Below are 12,428 nucleotides of genomic sequence, written 5' to 3' on the forward strand. Positions count from 1 at the left end.
TTGACATGTATTTAAATTATGTTAATTTATGTTTAGATTTGAACTTTTGACACCGTCATTTAAATTATTGCGTTCATCCGTTCAAAACTTGATTGGATATTATTTAAACGATCTAGTGTGAACTTCCTAGTCTCAAACAACAAAGATGCTTAGTATAATCGTATTATGTGCGTACGGACGCAAAACTTTGGGATATGTCTTACAATGTAATAACCACGGAAACCCGTCTCTAGAGAAATACATAAAGATTTTGTAATCTTACTCAGCACTGTCATTTATGAAACTTCTCAAACGCTAGAGTACGATGAAGAGGGTTATTAATACAGGATAGTGGTGTAAAAATTACCAGAATGGTACTTTTGAGGCTCGGTATATTGATGCAATATCGCTATATTACAAAATAAATCACCGTTCTTTATTTCTGCCTTTTTAAATCATATTTTTTGTTTCGAACTTTTGCAAATTGTGTAAAAAAACAGTACTATATTTACCAGCTAAAAAAAATAAAAATGTATCGGTTTGAATAAATGACACGAGTCCATTTTCATGACGATGTTAAAATAAAATTAACAGAATAAGCAACACTTGTGTTTTTTGTTTGATTTTGTTCAAACGTAATGAAGGACAAAGGTTTCATAAACCCGCATACAATTATAGCAATATTTTATAAAAGATATGTACACACAATTAATCATGTTTGTAAATATACTAAAACAACATGACTTAGTATAAAATGATAATGGTTATACCGTAAGAAAGGAGAGACAAAGCTATTTCCTTCTTGGATACTAACGTTTGTAAAAAAAATAGTGCAGAAAATTTGGTTGAAATTCATTCCTTAACTATTTTTAATAAGAAGACATTAGATTTGTAGAATTTGTGATGGGTGTTGTAGCTCCTACCCCAGTTGGAGATTGACTTAACACACGAGGTTAATATTTAATGCGTCTTTATTGCATGTTGAATTAGTTACTACACTTTTTTATAAAGCGCGAGCGTAATGGAACTAACTGTACTTGAACTACATGCTGCAACTGAGTGACTCCGTTGACTCGATTGGGCTGACTCTTTGGACTGACTGACGTTACCACGCCCTGTGGTCTCTTTACAGGCTGCGTTGCTATGTGTTTTACGTCTCCATTGTAAGAACGAAGTAAATGTACTTAAGGACGTTGTTCTTATGAGACGGATTCTTATGTCTTATGTGCAGTACTGTTGGTATTGCAGAATATAATGTATTGTATACGATGGAAAACGCAGAATTTCTTTTGCAGTCGTTACTCTATATTTGAAAAGAAATTATTACACGTTTGTGTCATTGATCAATGGAATATGACCTTCACAGATTACGTGCATTAATTTGCATTTTTACACGCATTTTCATATGCGAATGCATATAATCTGGTTTTTTTTTGGCGTTAATGCATATAACAGGAATATTTCGCTTATGTCGTATTTTCCAGCATAAAAATACATTATTTACATTGGACCTACAAAATAAAATAAAATCATGAAAAAAAAAAGATATTTCTGAAGCCGAGATATTCTGTGTTGTAATTCACCCCCATAATTGGGCCTCTATAATTCGACATCGTAGCGTAATTTTTAACCTTAGTTTTACCACATAGTAACTCAAGGGAGTTTTTTCACACAGTTAATTAAAGGTTATCAATAATAATTATATAAATAAATTATTATGAAAGCAGTAGTAAAAGTCAGCTTTGTGGTGTAACGGTCAGCGCGTTTGCTTACCATGCAAGAGGTCTTGGGCTCGATTCTCGATATGGTTAAAATGAAATATTTATTTCAAACGGTGTTTTTAGAGAGTGATATTTCATAGTCCCTGGACAGGTATTTGAAGCGTTAGACTGATCATCTTACCTCCATGTAGTACAAATGATCAAGATACGCTGCAATTGATTCACCATTAGGTGTGGAAACGTAATAATGATGAAGATAATTTGGTCTTCTAATCTGTTGTGGTGCAAATAAATGATAGAATAAAAAAGTATTTTAAATTAAATAATTTTAATATTTCAATAACAACCAGTTACCAACCAACAATAATGCAGCTAATTTTTTAAAATTTTATATTCGTTTGAAAAATGTTTAAATCGTATTCTTATTTCGTAAAACAAAATATTATTTAAAAAAACCTTTTACTTAGAAATCAGAGCTTTTTATTAAAGAACATTTTCAGAAACTTTTTTCTAGTGTAAACGATTTGTCTAAAGATAACTTTATCTCAAATAAATTGTATTTGTTTGTAAAATCTATGCCTTAGGAATTTTTATTGGCCTACTTAGTTCTTGAAAAATAATTAAATAGGAACCTACAAAATTTAAAGTACAAATCCAAAATGAATGATAATCTAGTTTAGGGTAAAAAAAAACATTTTTTTGTTTCTTATTTTTATTGGTTGTTTATAAAACCTTATTTTAAAACATAAATCACAATTATTATTTTGTAGTTTTTTTGTGTAGACCTCTGATTTAGTCAAAAGTTAATAAATATAGATAAAATTAATGTTTTTTACATAGTAAAAAAATATTTTAAAAATAACTATTTGCTTTCTTATAATTTATATTGATTCCTGAATATTTAAATTATTCTAGACCATTTAAAAAAAGTCAAAAATAACTTACGTTGAACACGGAAATAATATTGAGGTCGAACGAGGTTTGAACCCATGCGTGACATTAGCGCGGGACCACATCACGGGTCTAATATATGCCAATTTTTTGACATATATATTCCATTAATTCGAAACTAATGTAAAGCTTTTTTAAAACTACAAAGAGAGAAGAGGTATAATTAAAGAGGTTAAAACGCCTTTGCTAATTTTACCATCGTACTTTAAATGAAGCGCATTAAGAATTGTGGATAATGTAGATTCTTTAAAAAGATTTTAGATCTTAGGTACAAAAATAAATATAACTTAGTGAAATTATTGCTAAATACAATATCTTTCAGCAATTAAAAAACAAACTGGTCAAAAAAAAGTTTATTTGCACATTGAAGAAAAAGGTAAAAAAATACATGAATATGTTTTTTTAAATTTTTATTTGCACCGTCTCAAATCTTAAAATGAATTAACGTTTGTTTTATGCATTATTTTATTTAAATGTGATTTTCTATTGAAAACAAGAAATCGTCACAATGACAGTTTTTTTTTATATTCAAATGAGAAAAAATTCCAAAGCAAAAATAAAAGATTAAGCATATGCTATGAGTTTCATTGTATTAATTTTTTTTTTTTTTATTGACACATATTGGTAGAATTGCTTTTTATTATATTTTATTAGATTCATTCAAGTTAAGGATTTCAAAAAAAGGTACAACCAAATTAATTCCGAAATTAAATATCACAAACTCGAGATTTAAAACCAAACCAATAATGAACGCAAAAAAAAGTCCAAGATTAAAATAAAACCGCAGGTGCATTTTTTTAGGTTTAGAAAAGATAACAGCTAGATTAAAAAATATAACATTTTATGCACACACTACAGTAATATAATTTGTAAAAGAACTCTGATATTCTTTGTCATTTACCAGAGAACATAAGAAAATGAAATTTAATACGATTGTGATTGTAGAAGACAGCTCTACACAAAATGGAATAGTCATGGTAAAAGCGGATTTCTGGAACAGTAAAACACTGCATTGTTACCAGAAACATATAACAATGTAATTATGTTGAAAGCTTTGTTAAAGCCTATAATATAAAACTATCTTTCTTTTTCTTGCATTCTTTTTTCTGGACAATCCATAATATTTTATCTACCATATAACCCTATTACGCACTATCTAAAAAAACTATTTAAAACCATTTAATTTTGTTATTTACATTTATTTTTTATTTCGTATTTCAACGTTTTTTTAAAATAAGAAAAGATTATTGTATTTTCAATAAGTAAAAATAGTTTATAGGCTCTAAACAAGTTTTTTTGGTGCTTTAAAATGAGTGAAATATTTGCTGCTGCTAGAATTAGTCACTGGAACGGACTGTAGCGATACCGAAAAGCAGGCTTTCAATAAAATGTTGGGGAAAAACTCAAATGTATCAATGTATAATCTGCCTTTTTTTTGAGGCCCGCTATTTGTGGTCACAGATGACCATCCTAGTAGAGAATTTTAGCAGCAGCAAACATTTTGTTTATGCTGCAACATCCTAATTGCTTTGGTCTATCATTTTTACAACAACATTTTATATCCATAATCATTCTTTGTTCAATTCAATAATCATGTTTTCAGAGGTTGTTGATCGGTTTGTGTTTATATGTGTAGGTATCTTAATCATAAGTATGTGGGTTTCATAGTTCATTGATCAATGGCACACATACGTGTTATGATTTCACCCGAAATATATAGCAACGACCTAAGAAGCAAGTCAACATTTTATATTGAATGCAATACAATATATCCTTCAAGAGCAAGAGTTTTGGACAACATACTTTTTTCTACATAAAAGGAACGTTTTTGAGTGCGTTAACTTTGTTTCGGCTATAAAAACATTAAGAAAAAAGAATTGCAGTATACATAGAGACCACAAGGCATGGTCACGTCAGTCAACCCGGTCAGTTAAACACATCATTGCCGTAACACTCTCACAACATAATTCAAACCATTATTTATTCGCCATGTAATAAACACTTATCAAACATCGAACATCTAAATCTTACGTTGGTGACCCGACGATCTTCCAGGAAATCTTACAGGACCAACCCTGACAATAAGCAAAATCCCTCATTGGTAACCCCTTCTGTAAGGTGCTTCCGGAAGGGACCGCCTGAGGGAACGGGTCCCGCTAGCAGTAGTCATTATAAAGTACGATTTGCATAACTAAATAAGGGCGTTCTTATGGCATTTTCTATGACCTATGTGCGTTTTCGCCATTTTGTTCGTGAAAAATGCAACTTTTGCCCGTACGCAGACGTCACGTCTTACATTCGCAGCTATTTTGGCTAGACTGGTCGTAGGCACATTATTAAACATTTTGCTAAGAAAAAAAGAGACGCATTAAAAAATGTATAAAAATTTCATCCTGCCAGCAGGTCTAAAAATCTTTAAATATCGAAAAAATATGCGTCCTACCGGTAGGTCGCAAAGTCCTGCTGGTAGGGATGTTAAATAATTAATATTGTAATTATCCTAAAGAATACAAAAAAAAAAAAAACTTCTTGAAGAGGTTCGTAGAAGGTGAAATAATGTTTTAAGTATAAATTTTACACTTGAATTAATGGTTAAAAACAAAGTTGTTTTATTTATTTTATTATAATGTTTAAAGTTTTTGTTTTACTTTAGATATTTCTAACTCACTGTAAATGTTTATTAAAATGTTTTGTTTTAATTTCATTGCATTTTATATGATATTTACTTAAGTTGCTATATTACTTGAGTTTTATAAACATATTTTCACTTATTACTATATTATTACGAAACTTTTATGTAAATACTTTTCTGTCCCAAAATGAGGTTTTTGTTATTCTTTGGAGTACTAAAAATTGTCTGATTTAATAATAAATAAAAAAGCACGTGTCGTGCCAGTACGTTGGTTTTATATTTTTGTGCAATAACTACGATGAAGGTGTATAGTGAAATTTGCATATTAGTTTCATTGATGTCCCGATGAAGAGACGAACGCGTCTCGGGTTGACATAAAAAAAATCGGTAAGTGATTATGGGCAGTTATTTATCAACATTTAATAAAGTTTTTTAACCAAAAAATTAGTGATTTAAATATAAATTACATATTATTTAAGTGATTATTTATTTAATGCAAAGTTGAATGTTGTTATTTACTGTTTTCTATTGTAAGACAATAATGCTTGTTATTTCTTTTAATCTTTTCTGATTTTAATTGTTCTGGGATCGATTAGTGGATCCCCACCGTTCCCAATATCTTGTATGTGGGATCGTGAAGACAATGGCAGTAAATAGTTTGAGTGAAATTTCATTTCACTTTGAGAGAATTGGATGTCTAGTAAATTATGCATTTCTGAAGAGAAACCGTTCCGTTTAATGAAACCGCGGTTTCTAATCAATCTTCTACGGAAATAATCCCCACTAAGTAAGGTAAGCGCACATATTAAATTTTCATTATAATTATACAATGCAGGTGTAATAATCTACACAGCTGATTAAACTGTCAATTAGATTGTTGTATTTTTGCATATAATTGAAATCCTGCACCTGTTTGTATATTTTTGGAAAGCATCGTATTATTTATTATTTAATTGTTCAAAAAAATAAGCTTGTGGTGCCCACAACAGCAAAAAAATTATTATTATTTTGCCTAAAACTGCATTGAATTTAACAAGGTACCTCTTGAAATTAGGGTTTTGCCAAAAAAAAATTAGAAGATTTTATCAAGCACAAACTTTTAAGAAAGAATTACTATAGAGTCGAAAAATATTTGCTAGACAAGACCGCTTAGCATTGAATTCATGTTGATTGATTATGGTTTGTTGATATTAATTGTGTTATTGATTTTAATTTATTCGTTTTTCGAGTTAATTTTACTGATTGGTGATTTTTTTATTATTATTGGCAATTTATTATATAAAGGATAATTAATTGTTGAATTGTATAATGTAGATTGACGTTTATAACTACTAATACCATCACGCCATTTCCCCGTAGGGGTAGGCAGAGAAAATGGACCGCCACACACGTCTCTCCTGGCATAAAATCCTAGCCTCTTCCACATTCATACATCTTGTCGTACATGCCCTTCGGTTCTGCCTGCTTTTGACATGACCAGACTTAAGATTTTGGCCACTTTACACTTTAGACATAGTATAGTGTAAAAAATTTCTTTGTACCTTTGTTTAAACATCCGTTTTACCTTAATACTTCCATCCTATTGGTTGATTTTTGTGAATTTTAAAAGTTTAAACCTTTTTTGATGAGCGTGAGATTCACTGATTAACTGTATTAAATTTGGAGAAATAAAACTAATACTTTGTTTTTTGATACACTCACTTTGATACATAGATAAACTAACTGTATTACAAAATAAAGCGTTTAGAATCATTAAAAAAAACAGATACACGAGGGTAAAGTCAATGGTAAATGAAATGAAATTATTAACATATAAACAAAGAATATTTTACAATACAATGATATTTGTTCATAAAATTATAAACTCTAATAAAAAAAAACAGAATTTTGGAAAAAAATTGATCGGAACCAGCATGAACACGATCACAATACTAGAGAAAAGAACAAAATTCAATTTTATTTAAAGCAATTAAAAAGTATTACGAAATGGAAAAAAATATTTATGAAGAAAAAAACATATCAAAATTTAAAATAATGGTCAAGACATGTGTGATAAACAATTTATGAATTAAATATATTTGCAATGTTATTATTAGAATATGTATGCTATGTGTGCCCTACTACATAAATAAATACACTAAAAAAAAATATATAAACTGTATTAGACTCGTAAAATAATATCATGTAGGTACTTAATAAAAAACATAGTTTTTTTTGGGCTTTGACTGAAACAAAGGTTAAAATTTAAGTGCTTAAGATCTCATCGGTAAATTTGTTTATAAGGAAGGCAATATCTGTTTGGAAAATGATAGGCATATTTTTGGGTATGTAGCAAGAAATGACATATAAAGTTTAATTTATTCAGTGTACACTGGAAAATCCTTTTATCCCATGTTTGCTTTTCCACCCTAATCAGATCTACGGTCCGTTCTCCGTTCTAAAATTAGGCCTGTCAAATATATACCAAATGTGCCCTTGCGCCTGCGCTTGCGATTGACATATCAAAAAATATAGAAAATATTTTTCTCTTACTGTCTTTTCCCGATAATGTGTAGCTGCTACACATTGCATGTAACAACTTTAGTATCTCATAAACTCAATAAATTATAGGTCAAGATTTTCAGTATTCCTCTTTTATACATTTACGTATCAGTTTGAATTTTTTTTATTAATTCAATAAATTATATTTTTAATTCAATAACAAATGTTTATTGGGAACAGAAAAAGTATTTTATCAAAAATCAGAGATTTATCACCCATACACTAGAAAGTTTACCAATGTGTCGCATGTTGCGAAGTATTTAATAAAATAGTAATCCTAACATACAGTTGCCTAACACACTTTTTACATCTCCCTATTCATAATAAAGGTTTTTTTGAAACGAGAAAGATAATTTCATTCGTCACACGTGCAAACAGTAAAGTTTATTGTACGTGTCCAAGACGCCCGTTAGCACCACCCGGAGTTTCGTTACGGGGGGTTCTTTTGCCCGCGCTGCGAGCATGAGCTAATATTTTTTCATGTTTTAAGAAATTACACAAACAATATTATATAACTTTATATAATTGAAGCAACTGCCTATGAAAGATACATGTTTACCATTTAAAATTTCTCATTTTTTGCATGTATCGTGACTACAAAATACCGTAACGCGCGTATGTTTTTGGGACAGTAAAGCTCTGGTTTCATAGGAAAGCGGTGCCAATATATAGTGCTCGTAATGAACGGTTATGCGGTACACAGAGGTCTTGACGGTATCTTTAGAGTGATTTCCTCTACCAAATCACCACGCCGTATATCCGCAGATGTAGGGGAGAGGATAGAATGCCAGATTTCTGTATTTACATACAATCCTCGCTTCCTCTACATGTACACATCGTATTATACCCTTTTGTTGATTATTTTGACATTTGACAGGTCCATCTTCAACTACTTTTTGAATTTAGGTAAGCAATTTTTTGGTCTTCCTCGTTTTTTGCGTCCATCGCCATTTGCATCATAAATATTTTTTCCTCTCCTTTTTTGTTTCTTATCTTGGATTGAGATCCAAACATGTAAAAGATGAGCAGTAGATTTTCACATTTTGTCAACTTTTTGAAAATTTATAGGAAAATTAGTTAAAGTTTTTTTTTAATTCATTGTTTTCAAATATAATGATATGTGATTTAAGATTTAAAAGATAGTGCTCTAAGATTTAAAAGAAATTTACAGCAGTTTTAGGATTTTTCTAAAGTTAAATGGCTAAAACTGCTCATTAATTAAAAGTTGTCTTTATTGTTTTTCGATAAAATCACCTTTTCATTTTTCATTCGACCTTTATAATCAATGAGTTTAAGAAATAACTATTCATTTAACTGAAGTAGATACTTCAAATATTCAGTGGAATTCAGTAAAAGCAATTACTGGAAAATTTACAAAATAATTACTTATTTGATCATTTCTTCTGTCAAGTTTGAAATAATACTGCCAGCAAACTTTATCATTAAATAAAATTTGATTATTTGATTTCGAATAAAAGCATTTCAATATAATGAACGTTATAATTAACAAGTTAAAAGAACCAAAGCACTTAAGATTTTAAGTTTACCGAAATTTTTAAAGAAGTTTCTATAAATATAATTACCATCTAAAGTTTTCCTGCTGTTTAATGATAAATATCTCAATAAAATTTTGAAATTCTGAGGAATAGGAATTTAAAGGGAAACATTTAATTTTTTTTCTTACACACTTCTTTTTTTTATTTCCTTTTATGTCCTTTTTCGTTTACAAACTGTGTAATGTTAATTATTTTGCCATTATTCGAAACAATTCAATTAGCTGGATCTCATCGACATGATGAAGGTTTCAGCCGTTTTAAAAAACCGACCGATGTGGTAACATTGATAAAATGTAAATGTTCAAACGTAAGAAAAATTGTGAATGTTACACAGTGTGCAAAGTGACCACTTCAACCAGCCAATGACCGGTCGTAAGTTACGTAAATGCCTTAAGTTATGTATAACCTTTTCAAAAATGTTTTCTCTCTCAGTTGCAATAAATGTCGTTTTTGATAACTCCCTGGGGAGTAACATCTAGTCTTGCCTACAAACATTTGGACTAACTCAAAATATTTTCCATTTTATTAGGTGGATTAAAAATAAATTGAAATTTAAAATACCAATTACTGCTCTTCTGATCTGCTTAAAAGCAGATCGAAACAAAAATAACATTTGTAGGTTAAGTAATAATTTATTACTTCAATACTTAAGGACAGCATTTTTATCTGCAGCAACATAATTAGAAACCTTATTCAAAATTAAACCTTAAAAAAAAACATAACGCCGTATAGAGAATAAAACGCCATATCAGTTTGTTTTATAAACATATCTTGGTTTCTCTAAATTCACATTTTTATTCATGCACGCACGCCAATTATTCCGACTTTTAAAATATATATCTTCAAATATTTATTGAATTTGGTCATGCCATATTTTTTGAGTTTTTCTCGATTTCTGCATCCATCAACATTTGCAACGCAAATATTTTAAGTTATTATTTAACTGCTCAATCCGTTTTACATGTCCAAACTAAGGCAGAATTCGTTTCTTGATTTCGTCGATAATGCTTATTTTAGCATTTAATAATGGAATATACGGGCATATTCTAGAAATATCTGTACAGATTTTTTTTTTCCAAAACAAAATGTATATTAAATTTATATATATTTTTTGAAACAGAAAAAAAAAGAAACTAAAAATCTACACTTTACTATGAAAAGAGAAGGGGAGATGAGAAGAAAAAAAGAAGGCGAAAAGAAAAACTCAAGTATTCAGAAAGTGAATTTTAAATATTGTTTAAAATCGAGCAGCTACTTATGTGAAAGAAAAAGAAATAAAATTAAAAGGATAAATGGGTATAAAAAGGGTTTCCTCGTTACTAGAACGAAATGATAGTCCATGTTTTGATAAGAGGTTGGATATGCTCTCTCCGGTAAACAGCAAAGTGGGATTATTAAAATGGTTGAGAAGAAGTGATAGAATGTGAATGTTGATACTGGGTAGTATATACTTTAAAAAAAAAAGAGACGTTATATTATAAAAAACTTAGGCTACATAATAAATTTGCCGTTGCCGCTATTTTAAATACCAATTGAATTGTAGGCTTCAATTGTTTAAGCGTGAAGCGTATTACGATAGATGACATTGTTATGTAAATCTGTCAGGAAAATTTATGATAGGAATATTTTGTCAGCCAAGACGCTTACTAAGCATCTACTTAACTTAATTTAAATAATTTACTGTACGGAAATGTAGAGCGGTTTTTGCTGAAGTGAAATCAATTTTTTTGAACAAATGAAGTTATTTTCTAAGCCTCCAATATTTTTTGAAAGAGTTTTTACTCTTAGAAAATGAATAACCTGCTTCGTATTTTTTTAAATTTGCTGTCTTATAGATAACTTTCAGTGCAAAAGATGTACTAGTTTCAATTTACAATTAACGATTTTAAACCAATCAATTTATTTTGTTGTTAATTAACATAATACAACAGGGATAGAAATTATTTTGTAAAACAAAATATGAAAGTCTGGACATTCACATAACTTTTTACCCCCACTTTACACACTGTATTATTCACTATTTGCCTATGTTTGGAAGACCACATTTCTTTAATTCTTCAACCTGTTGATTTTAAATGTTTTCTCTCCATCTACAGAGAATAAAACCAATGACAGATATCCACAGAAATACATAAAATACTCGTACAATACATGCTAGTGTGTTAGTGTAAGTGTGTGAGAGGGTGGGTGAGTTTATCTGCAATCATGCAAACAAATTCAAAGTATCTTTAAGTAATTAAGTATTCCATTAAAATCATTTTCAGTCTCTTGCGAAATTTCTTAAAGCAGTTTAATTAAAATATTAACATCCAACTAAATAATCATGTAAAATGTATACGTTAAATTTATTAGTGATATTTATGTGCATACCATAAAATTCTTCAATACGATGCAAAAAAACGGTGCAAAGATGCTGTCTTGCCTCATTCCAAAGAAGATTTCTAATCAATCAGTCAAAGAGCTAGCGATTATCACACGACAGCTTTGACCTAAGTTGTATGGTGAATTATTATTAAATTATTAAACACATATGCTTTTTCTGCAAAAACTTATCCCTAAGAAATATTTATTAATATATCATCATCACAGTCATCATTTTATTTTCACTTCGTAATAAGTGGAAAAAGTCCAAAAAGACCCTTAAAGCTTTTTCGTAAGGTGGCAGCTCATTTGCATCCTCCCAAGTCTCTCGAGTGATTAGAGCTCTCTCTTAGGGGGCGTCCGCAGTAAATGGCTTAGCCAACCGTATTGCCTTCGCTTTCGAACGACAGCCGGTTTCAAAAGAAGTTTTTTTATTTCATAAACCTAAAATTTTTGGCGTCCATTCTTTTATTTCCTCATTTCTAGCAAAGACAAATCACCACAAACCCATGATTTCACTAAGACGCCTACTCCCCAAACCAAGTATTTTGTTGTTATACTCCAATTAGTATTATTTTCGTTGAAAAGAATAAGCGTAATTCAGACGTTATGTAGGTGGAACTTGGTTTCCGATGCGTAAATATCCAATTTTCAAATAACCTACTGTTAAATTCGGCGTCTATTTTT

General features: G+C 29.8%; 1 protein-coding gene across 1 annotated transcript in view; it reads right to left on the reverse strand.

Moving 5' to 3' along the window:
* The window catches only part of SK (small conductance calcium-activated potassium channel), a 99,996-nt gene that overhangs the window by 47,372 nt on the left and 40,196 nt on the right, over positions 1-12,428 (reverse strand). The gene's annotated exons all lie outside the window — the stretch shown is intronic.

The sequence above is a fragment of the Micrasema longulum genome, unplaced genomic scaffold (assembly GCF_059751315.1).
Source record: "Micrasema longulum isolate JH-2025_06_02 unplaced genomic scaffold, ASM5975131v1 h1tg001554l, whole genome shotgun sequence".
NCBI lineage: Eukaryota > Metazoa > Arthropoda > Insecta > Trichoptera > Brachycentridae > Micrasema > Micrasema longulum.